The 8,755-nt window shown below is 44.8% G+C and overlaps 1 non-coding gene across 1 annotated transcript; it reads right to left on the bottom strand.

Moving 5' to 3' along the window:
• Positions 1-1,977: 1,977 nt before the first annotated feature.
• LOC114223924 (U6 spliceosomal RNA) lies at positions 1,978-2,084 on the bottom strand. The gene has a single exon (XR_003612267.2). It is a non-coding gene; the product is annotated as a U6 spliceosomal RNA (small nuclear RNA).
• Between the last annotated feature and the right edge of the window lie 6,671 nt (positions 2,085-8,755).

Genomic DNA, 8,755 nt, shown 5'->3' with positions numbered 1-8,755 from the left:
ATTTATTTGAAAGAGAGAGAGAGAGAGACAGTGAGAGAGGGAACACAAGCAGGGGGAGTGGGAGAGGGAGAAGCAGGCCTCCTGCTGAGCAGGGAGCCGGATGCAGGGCTCGATCCCAGAACCCTGGGACCATGACTTGAGCCGAAGGCAGATGCTTAATGGCTGAGCCACCCAGGTGCCCCATTATCTATGTTTTCTTGTAGTTCTCTGAGCATCAAGAGATTTTTTTGAATTCTTTTTTCAGCAATTCCTACATCTCCATTTCTTTGGTGACAATTAATGGAAGTTTACTGTATTCCTTTGGTGGAGACATGTTCCTCGATTCTTCATGATCCCTGTAGCCTTGTGTAGGTGTCTGAAGCAGTCACCTCTTCTAGACTTTATAGATTGATTTCAGGAAGAGAAGCTTTTACCGTGGATGGGGGCATGCTGGACTGCGCTGTGACCCTGGGTCTAATGGTGTATGGTGGACACAAGGCAGCATTGGGTCCGAGGGGGCATGATGTCTCTTTGGCTCAGGTCAATGGGGTCCACAACATTAACAACTGTATGGTGTTTGGTGAGAACTTCAAAGGGTCTGCTGTGGCTACAAGAGCTTTTGGAGTCTTCAGCAGCACTTCTGGGTACCAGGAACCTCAGCAGGCAGTGGTGGTGGCCAGAACCATAAGTGTGCACACACTCAGCTGTGGGGGTCAGCTGCAGGTGCCTATGTAGTGGCAGGGGTGTTACAGACACACACATAGTGATGGGGCCAAGGCAGATACCAAGGGTTGGGGCCAACTATGAGCTTGCCAGAAACTGGCCCTGATTATCAGGCTGCTCTCCTGTGGCTGCATATCCTCCTCCCAGGCATGCACACTGTAGTGGAGGTCAGTGACAGGAATCACCCAAGGGTCATGCAGGTACACAGTGGAAGGGGCTAGCTGCTGGGCATAGTGCTGCTGGCCAGTGACAGAAGGCAGGGCCTGATCCAGGCCCACAAGCAATTGGATGGGGGGAGGACTCTGGCTGTTGGCATGCTCACCTGTGGCTTTATCCTCTCCCCCCATTCCTACCCCCAGGGCATGCATACTCTTGTGGAGGCAGATGATAGGCCTCAGCCTGGTGGTATGTAGATACACACTTAGAGGGGCTAACCTCCATGGGCACAGAAGGGCGCAGGAGGGGGTTCAGCAGGGAGAGGGTTCTAGGCTAGGGTCTTGTGCTCATGCAGCTGCAGAGGCCCAAGGGGGCTGCAGGCATGGCTCCAGGGCCCTGGCAGAGGCGAGGAGGGATTCAGGCGACTGGTATCTTACACTTGCACAGCTGCAGTCACGGAGACCTTGGATGGCTGTCAGACGGCTGTCTCTGGCAGGGGCAGGGTGGGAGAAAATGAGGAGGAAATTAAGCAACTAGTGTCAGTGAACAAATATGTTTACCTATGGGGTAAAATCTGGCAAAATCTGCAGGGTGTCTGTGGCAACTGTGCTGGTCATTGACTTTGTCAGTAGCAAAGTTTGCTGAGTTTGTCTGCAGATCAGATCTCTGTAAACTGCGTCTGCTCTCACTGCATGTCTGCTAATCAAGCCACTGCCTTTCTTCCTTGTTTCCAGCTAGCTCTGTGTGTTTCAGGTTTGCTAGTCTGGTTGGGGTGGTACTGAAGCAGGTCACTTGCGCAGTGCCCCAAGAGGCTGGGAAAACTTGTTGCTCATCCTGCTCTTCTTTCCTGGTGAGAGGAACTCTTTCTAGCTGGCAAGTTCCTTCTTGATGCTGCACAATGCCAGTTTGGGGGATGGGATGATACAAGCAAATGCAATTCTTGATTATTCTCAATTGTTTTTGTTATACTGTGTTGCTAAACTTTCTAAGTGGACTCTAGAGGTCTCCCAGAGATGTTTTTGTTTGTAGATAGCTGTCCAATCACTCGTGGGATAATGGGGAAGCTGTGTTCTCCATCACCATTTTTTCTGCAACTACTGATCCATAGTATGTGATGAGTCACTTCTCTCTTGCTACTTTCAAGATTCTCTCATCCTTGTACAGGGGCCATGTTAATCCTGTCTGCATTGTTCCTATTTTAGTATATGTGCTGCTGAAGCAAGCTCTCAGGATTGTCTGTCTTGATGGTTTGATTATAAAGTCTCTTGGTGTGGGTTTCTTTGAGTTTATCCTACTGAGGTTCATTGAGCCTCTTGGATGTTTATTTCCATGGCTTTAATCGAATTTGAGAAGTTTTCAACCATTGTTTCTTCAAATAATCTCTTTGCCGTCTTCTCTCCTCCTTCTGAGACTCCTACAACATGTATGCTGGTCCACTTGATTGCATCTCACATGTCCTATAGTCTCAGTTGACTTTTCTTTAGCCTTTTTTTCTTTTTGTTTCTTGGACTTGAGAATGTTGATGATCCTGTCCTCAAGTTCACCACTTCTTCCACCTACTTAAAGCGGTTCTGATTCCCTTTCATGAATTTTTCATTTCAGTTTTTGTAGTTTTCAGCTTGTGATCTCTTTTTTATGTTTTCTTTTTATTGACATTTACATCTTGTTCATACATCATTTTTCTGTCTAAATCTTCTTTTAGCTCTTTGACCATCTTCAAAACAGTTGTTTTAAGGTCTTTGTCTAATAAATCTGCCATCTGGTCTTTCTCAGGGATGGTGTCTGTTCCCTATTTTTTTCCTTTTGAATGTGTCATAGTTTCCTGTTTCTTTATATGACTTGTGATTCTTTTTGTTGAACACTGGACATTTGAATCTTATCATGTGTTAAGTGTGGAATGCAGATTCTCCCCTTGCTGGTTTTTGGTTTTGTTTTTATAGAAATCAGCCTGAGTTGTAAACTAAAGTCTTCTCAAGCCTTTTCTGAGCCTGTGCCTTTCCCTGGGTACACACTGTGATGTTCTAAATTCATGTGTGCAAATGTATATGTATTCATATTTTAAATGTGTATGTGGTTGCTTTTGAATGTCCTAGTCCTTAAATGTCTAGCCCCTGAAAGGAAAAAAGGGGAGCATGAAGGGAAAGAAGTCTCCCAAAACACGGGCCAGCTGTTTAAATCCCCCTGAAAGCACTTTGGAGAAGTCAGGGTTTATAAAAATGGTAATGAAAACTATAACAATGTTGCCCATCTCTGTGTCTGTATCTCTGCAATCAGAAGCAGCAATCAGTGATCAAAGACAGATCCCTGTTATTTAGAGGACAAGGTCCTTCTCACCCAACCTAGCTCTTGCAAACTGTGTGCAAGCTGCTTCAGGAACATATGCATGGCTGCCTGCCAGGGGCCTAGTGTGTGGGGAATGCTATTGTGTTAAGAGTTGAAGGTGACCAAAATTAACTACAACTTACTATGTAAGCCTTCTTCTCGATGTTGCAAGCCTTCAGTAGAGTCCCTGGGTATAAAATAGTTATATCAGAGAGATTTCTGTCACTGCAATTTTTGTCTACATGGAGAGAGGGACTCTGGATGCTTCCTACTTCACCATCTTCCTTACATCCAAACTTTTCTTTTCGAAAAGAGATCTCAAACTATTCTACCCAGACTTTCCTTTTGAGGGATGCCTGGGTGGCTCAGTCAGTTAAGCATCTGCCTTCAGCTCAGGTCATGATCCCAGAATCCTGGGATCGAGTCCCACATCAGGCTCCCTGCTCAGCGGGGAGCCTGCTTCTCCCCCTGCCTGCTGCTCTCCCTGCTTGTGCTCTCTCTCTCTGATAAAAAAAAAAAATCTAAAAACAAAACAAACCCAAAACTTTTCTTTTGAAAAAGATCCAAATTAGGTTCTCAATCAAAGAGGCCATGTACTACTATAATGAGCTATTATTATTCCCATGTTAAAGATGAGGAAACAGAGTTAGAACAGCTAATACCTTACCTGTTGAAGGTTCTAGCAGTTGTTAAGTGTTAGGCTCTACAAATTCCAAAACTGCTTATCTCAGCTGCTGTGTTCTTTTGGCAGGGGGTAGTTCTGTGGGGGTAACAGGATGCAAGGGACTCTCAGGCACAGTACATAGTGTACATTAGCTATGTTTGGGCTCCTGTGGATTGGGTCTTCTGAAGACAAACCCCTTACTTGCCAATGCCTTCAGGCCTGAAAGAAGAGCCCATCATCAGATTCGCAGCATGGGTAGTAGTGGCAGGGGCTCCATGTTGTGTGTGCAGAGGAGGATGCAGGTTCCCACTTCAGGAACACAAGAGTCCTCTGGGGCCAGAGGTGGTGGTGAAGGTCTGGTACTCCTGACAAACATCAGGCCTGTCTCACAGTGATGATATCCACGAGATCTTCATCACCTCACTGCTCTTCTTTCCAATGCTGGCTCTTCTTCAAAGCTTCCTCTGCAGTGAGCCCGCTCACATCTTCCTCACCCTGTAATTGAAACCTTTGTCCTCAGCTCTCTTCACAACTTCCTCTCTGAAGGTTGTTCTATCTCCTTGCTCCCCCTGAGGGAACTGCTTCCCTTGCAGCCCTCTGGAGCAAGTTCTGCTAATTCTTCTATACTTATTCCCCAGTTCCATGAGCTCAGAGGGACTACCAGCTTTCTGTCCCTTCTCATTGTCCCCTTCAGGCCAATACTTACCTTCCTTTAGGCACTGGTTTCCTCCCTTGAGGTACACACCACACCGCTATCCTACCCACCCTCCTCCTTAGGCTGCCACCCTCCTTCTTGCATCACTGAACTTTTTTGTGTAAAAAATCAAAGGTGAAGTAGGGGTCCCTGATGGACAGCACAGAGTGCAGTGTCAAAATAGAGCCTGTCTTTAAATGTGATGTTGCCATTCTGCTGAGCCCAGATAGCCATGAAAGAGAGTTGATCATATGGGAAAGTTCTTACAGAATCATGAAGAGCTGTCTATCACCAAAATTACCACCTATATTCTATACAAATCTTAGGATACAGATGCTCATAACTTTAATGGAAAATGAAATATTTAGTAGACAATGACTCTGAGAAATTGAGCTTAACAAGGCCATTTAATCACCCAGAATTTATTAATCACATATACTGTAGAAAACTATTGAAAGAGAGCAATGCTGACTGATTTTTAAGGAGACTTCTGACTCTAACAAAGACCTCAAGCTGGAGGGAACAGAGGTGGATACCCTCTTTACTACCTTCATCAGGGCACAGAACCACTCAACAGAACCCCATGGTACCCAGAACTCACCCATAACTCTTTCCACTTTGTGATATTTAATGCTATTATAATAAGGATAAAATGAGCAATATGTTAGTGTTTATAATATACATAAAACTTGAATTGCTTTTTAAATATGACATCTTTACTGAGAATGGGTCATGTGAACTTCTAGGCTTATATGAGTTATATTTTTTAAGGCTTACCATATGAGATTTTTGGATCTAAGATATGGTGCTCAGCTATATCTGGGATTAAAATAATCACTGTAGGCCCAATCCAAGAATGTGTCTTCACTGCCATATTAATTGGATTTATAGCACTCTAGACACAAGTGGATCAGATACACACCATTACAGATTGGGACAACCACCAGAAAGACAAAGGCATACGTGGAGACTTCACCAGAGTTGGAATCACTATTTTAAGGCAAATATATGGTTTGGAAAGTCTGCTTTTAGCATTAGGTAAGTTCATGAAGTTGAGGATGTGTAAAAGTCAGATGACCAACTACCCTGGTTTTCCCAGTCCTAGGGTACTGTACTTTCAGTGCTAAAACCAGGAGAGGTCCAGGAAAATGCACCGATGATAGAAACACAGAATATACTCACAAATAAGTGTTGGTCACCAATCAGAAGATGCCTTTATGAAATTAGCAGCTTAAAGTTGACTTTTAACCTGATCTCAAAGAACATATAATTTTGTAAGAAATTAAGAAGTTTTTCTAGAATGGCAAAGGAAGTTGGGTAAAATAAAAAGGCAAGACTGCTTCATCTTTGGACAGGCTGCTAACATGTTCCCTCCACCAGGACGATGCAAGAGTCTAGCTTGGAAAATCAGAAGTGACTGGGTCAGGTCAGTCCAGGAGAATTAAGCACTGAGAATGGCTAATCAATCCTGGATTTCATCACAAACCAAATGGGCTAAGTTCTCATGTTTGTCAGTTAATCTGGGCTGAGGAAGGGGAAGAAGAGAGGAAAGAAAGAAAGAAAGGAAAGAAAGAGAGAAGAAAGAAAGAAAGAAAGAAAGAAAGAAAGAAAGAAAGAAAGAGAAAGAAGAAAGAAGGAAGGAAGGAAGGAAGGAAGGAAGGAAGGAAGGAAGAAAGAAAAAGAAAGAAAGAAAGAAAGAAGAAAGAAAGAAAGAAAGAAAGAAAGAAAGAAAGAAGAAAGAAAGAAAGAAAGAAAGAAAGAAAGAAAGAAAGAAAGAAAGAAAGAAAAGAAAGAAAGGAAAGAAAGAAAAAAGAAAGAAAAAAAGAAAGAAGAAAGAAAAAGAAAGGAAAGAAAGAAAAAGAATGAACGAACGAAAGAAAGAAAAACCATGGCCACCTTCCTGGAAAAATCCAATAGCAGTCAGAGCTAGGCACTAGGGTGCACATGGAAATCTTGAAATAAAGCAGGTAAGCCTCACCCTCTTGAAGTTGAACCCCTGACATTTAGGGGGATAAGAGGTTTCCTAGCTGTTTAAAAAAAAAGTGTATTAATAGAAAATTTGAGGTATATTAAAGCCAACAGATTAGGAGACACTGCCCTTTGAAAAGATGGTTTACTACTCACAGTTCCCAAGAGGAGGGGGCACGACACACCCCGGGGTGGGGAGCACCAGGGTCGATCTGGAGGCAGAGGGAGAGGGAGTAGCTGTGGGCAAGAGCCTTTGTTGTGGTTTCTGTGGGAAGGAATGGTTGAGGTGGGTCCCAGGATGGTGATACCAATCCAGTGACACCCCTAGCCTTCTCAGACTTTCAGGGGTTGGAACTGTCCTCCGTCCACTCTGGTTGTGGCAGCATGGGTCATTTAGTGGTCAGAGGCCCCTGGAAAGAAGTACAACTTCCCCTCATCTTGCTAGACACAGGGATTAAGCCCCTAAGCCAGGATCTTTGTTCCCTGGTCTGCAAAGAGAAATGTTGGAAACCCTCAGAAAGTGAGTGTCTTCAGAAGTCCTGGTCAGGAATCCTGATCAACTGGAAGGAGGAAAAACAGCTATGGGATTAGGGATGAGGCAAAGCCCCTCTGGGAGATACAGTAACTATGCTTTCCTGCCTGGCTAGGCTCACAAAGATCCAACAAAGGAAGAGCACAAAATTGCATATATATACCTTAAACCTTTCCTCTGCCTGCCACCTCCCACTTTCTTACTAGATCAATTCCTGGTTCTTTGGGGCTATTTTGAACAGAATCCAGGTGCTAAGTAAATCATAGAATCCAGAAAGGCACAGTGGTTGGATAGAGTGAAGAGACCGGCAGAAAGGAAGGAGGGGAAAGGGGGAGGGGCCGCGTGGGGTCCGTGGGAAGCTCTGATGGAAGGCCTGGGCGCCAGGGGAGAGAAAGATGAAGAAATAGAACCTTTTGTAGATGTTGTGCTGTGTCTAAAAACTGTTTCCTCTTTCACGTTCCCTCAAGAGACTAAATACAGATTTGGACTCCTCTCAACCCTACTTTTGTAATGTCAGGCTTGTTATTTCTTGGAAGGCAACACCATGCCAGGACTGGGCCATACTGGGATCCTGTGTTTATATGGATTACATTGTACTAAGCTGTGTTTTCATAAATGACAGTCTGTGATGATTTTGCTGCTGTCCAACTTCCATAGAAAAGCAGAAAAAATATTTTTGGCGTTCATGGTTTGGGAAAGAGAGAAGTCTGGCTATCACTCCTAAGGACAGTGAACGCTCCAATTTCATTTCCTTTCCCAACTCTGCAAGCCCAGACCTTTCTATTCTGATTCTCAAACTTGGAGGTGAATAGGAGCTTTTTATTTTTTTTCTGAAGAAACATCTACACAATGCCAGAGAAATTGGAGGCAGAATAAAACCTTCACAGCCAATAGTTTGGTCTACGGATCACAAAATGACCAAAGGGGATGGTTTGGCCCACTTTCTCTGTTATATTTCACAGCTTTTCACTCAACTGTCTTAAGAGTGACTGTTTCAGGTTTAAGACGAACACAGAGTCTTTGTGACTTTTCTCAGCCAAGAGATTTGTGCTGCTTTGTTTTGAATGGCCGTATTGTCCCGTCAAATGGAACTTACTTCTGGCTAACTGATGAATTCAGGACCCGAAGCCTCCTGAAGGAGACGGTGCAAATGGAAAGGGGATGTGCGGGGCCTCTATACCAACAGTTAAGCCAAGCAGGGACACCGCTCTCTGGCATCTCTGATGGAAAACCTCTGCTGAAAAATAGTCACCCTCCTGCAGCAGTTTAAAGTCAAAAGACTAGCTGCTTGCTACTTCTTATTTTTAACTCTGAGGGGAATCAATTAGAGCCTTCAGATGTCATCCCCAAAGGTCCCGGTCTGAGCCTGCTGACTCAGAAGAGGCCCACAGCATGCTCTCCTGGGGCCATGGCGCTTCTCCTTAATTGGTTTGAAAAATTGCAGCTGGATCCCACAGCCTCTGCCATCAGGCTGGGTCTGGGAGCCCCGAGGGCCAAGGGACGGGGTCGGGGGGGGGGGGGGGGATGACAGCTCGGCTTCCTGCCTCGCAAAGCCCCTCCACTTCCTTGCCCGCATCATCCTTCCCTTCCCTCCCCTAAGTCTGTGTCTGGGAGCTCTCCGCCAAAGTTTCTTGAAAGCCTGGTCAGCCTCTTCTCGTCTGTGATGATATTTCTGGAGACAGCACTTTCTCTGTGTGCTTGTGCCGGCCGGCAGGCG

The sequence above is a fragment of the Eumetopias jubatus genome, unplaced genomic scaffold (assembly GCF_037043125.1).
Source record: "Eumetopias jubatus isolate StellerSeaLion01/CBP00866 unplaced genomic scaffold, mEumJub1_p1.0 scaffold_6, whole genome shotgun sequence".
NCBI classification, from domain to species: Eukaryota; Metazoa; Chordata; class Mammalia; order Carnivora; family Otariidae; genus Eumetopias; species Eumetopias jubatus.
The sequence above is the reverse complement of the archived record's forward strand: the minus strand, read 5'-3'. Positions and strand labels throughout refer to the sequence as shown.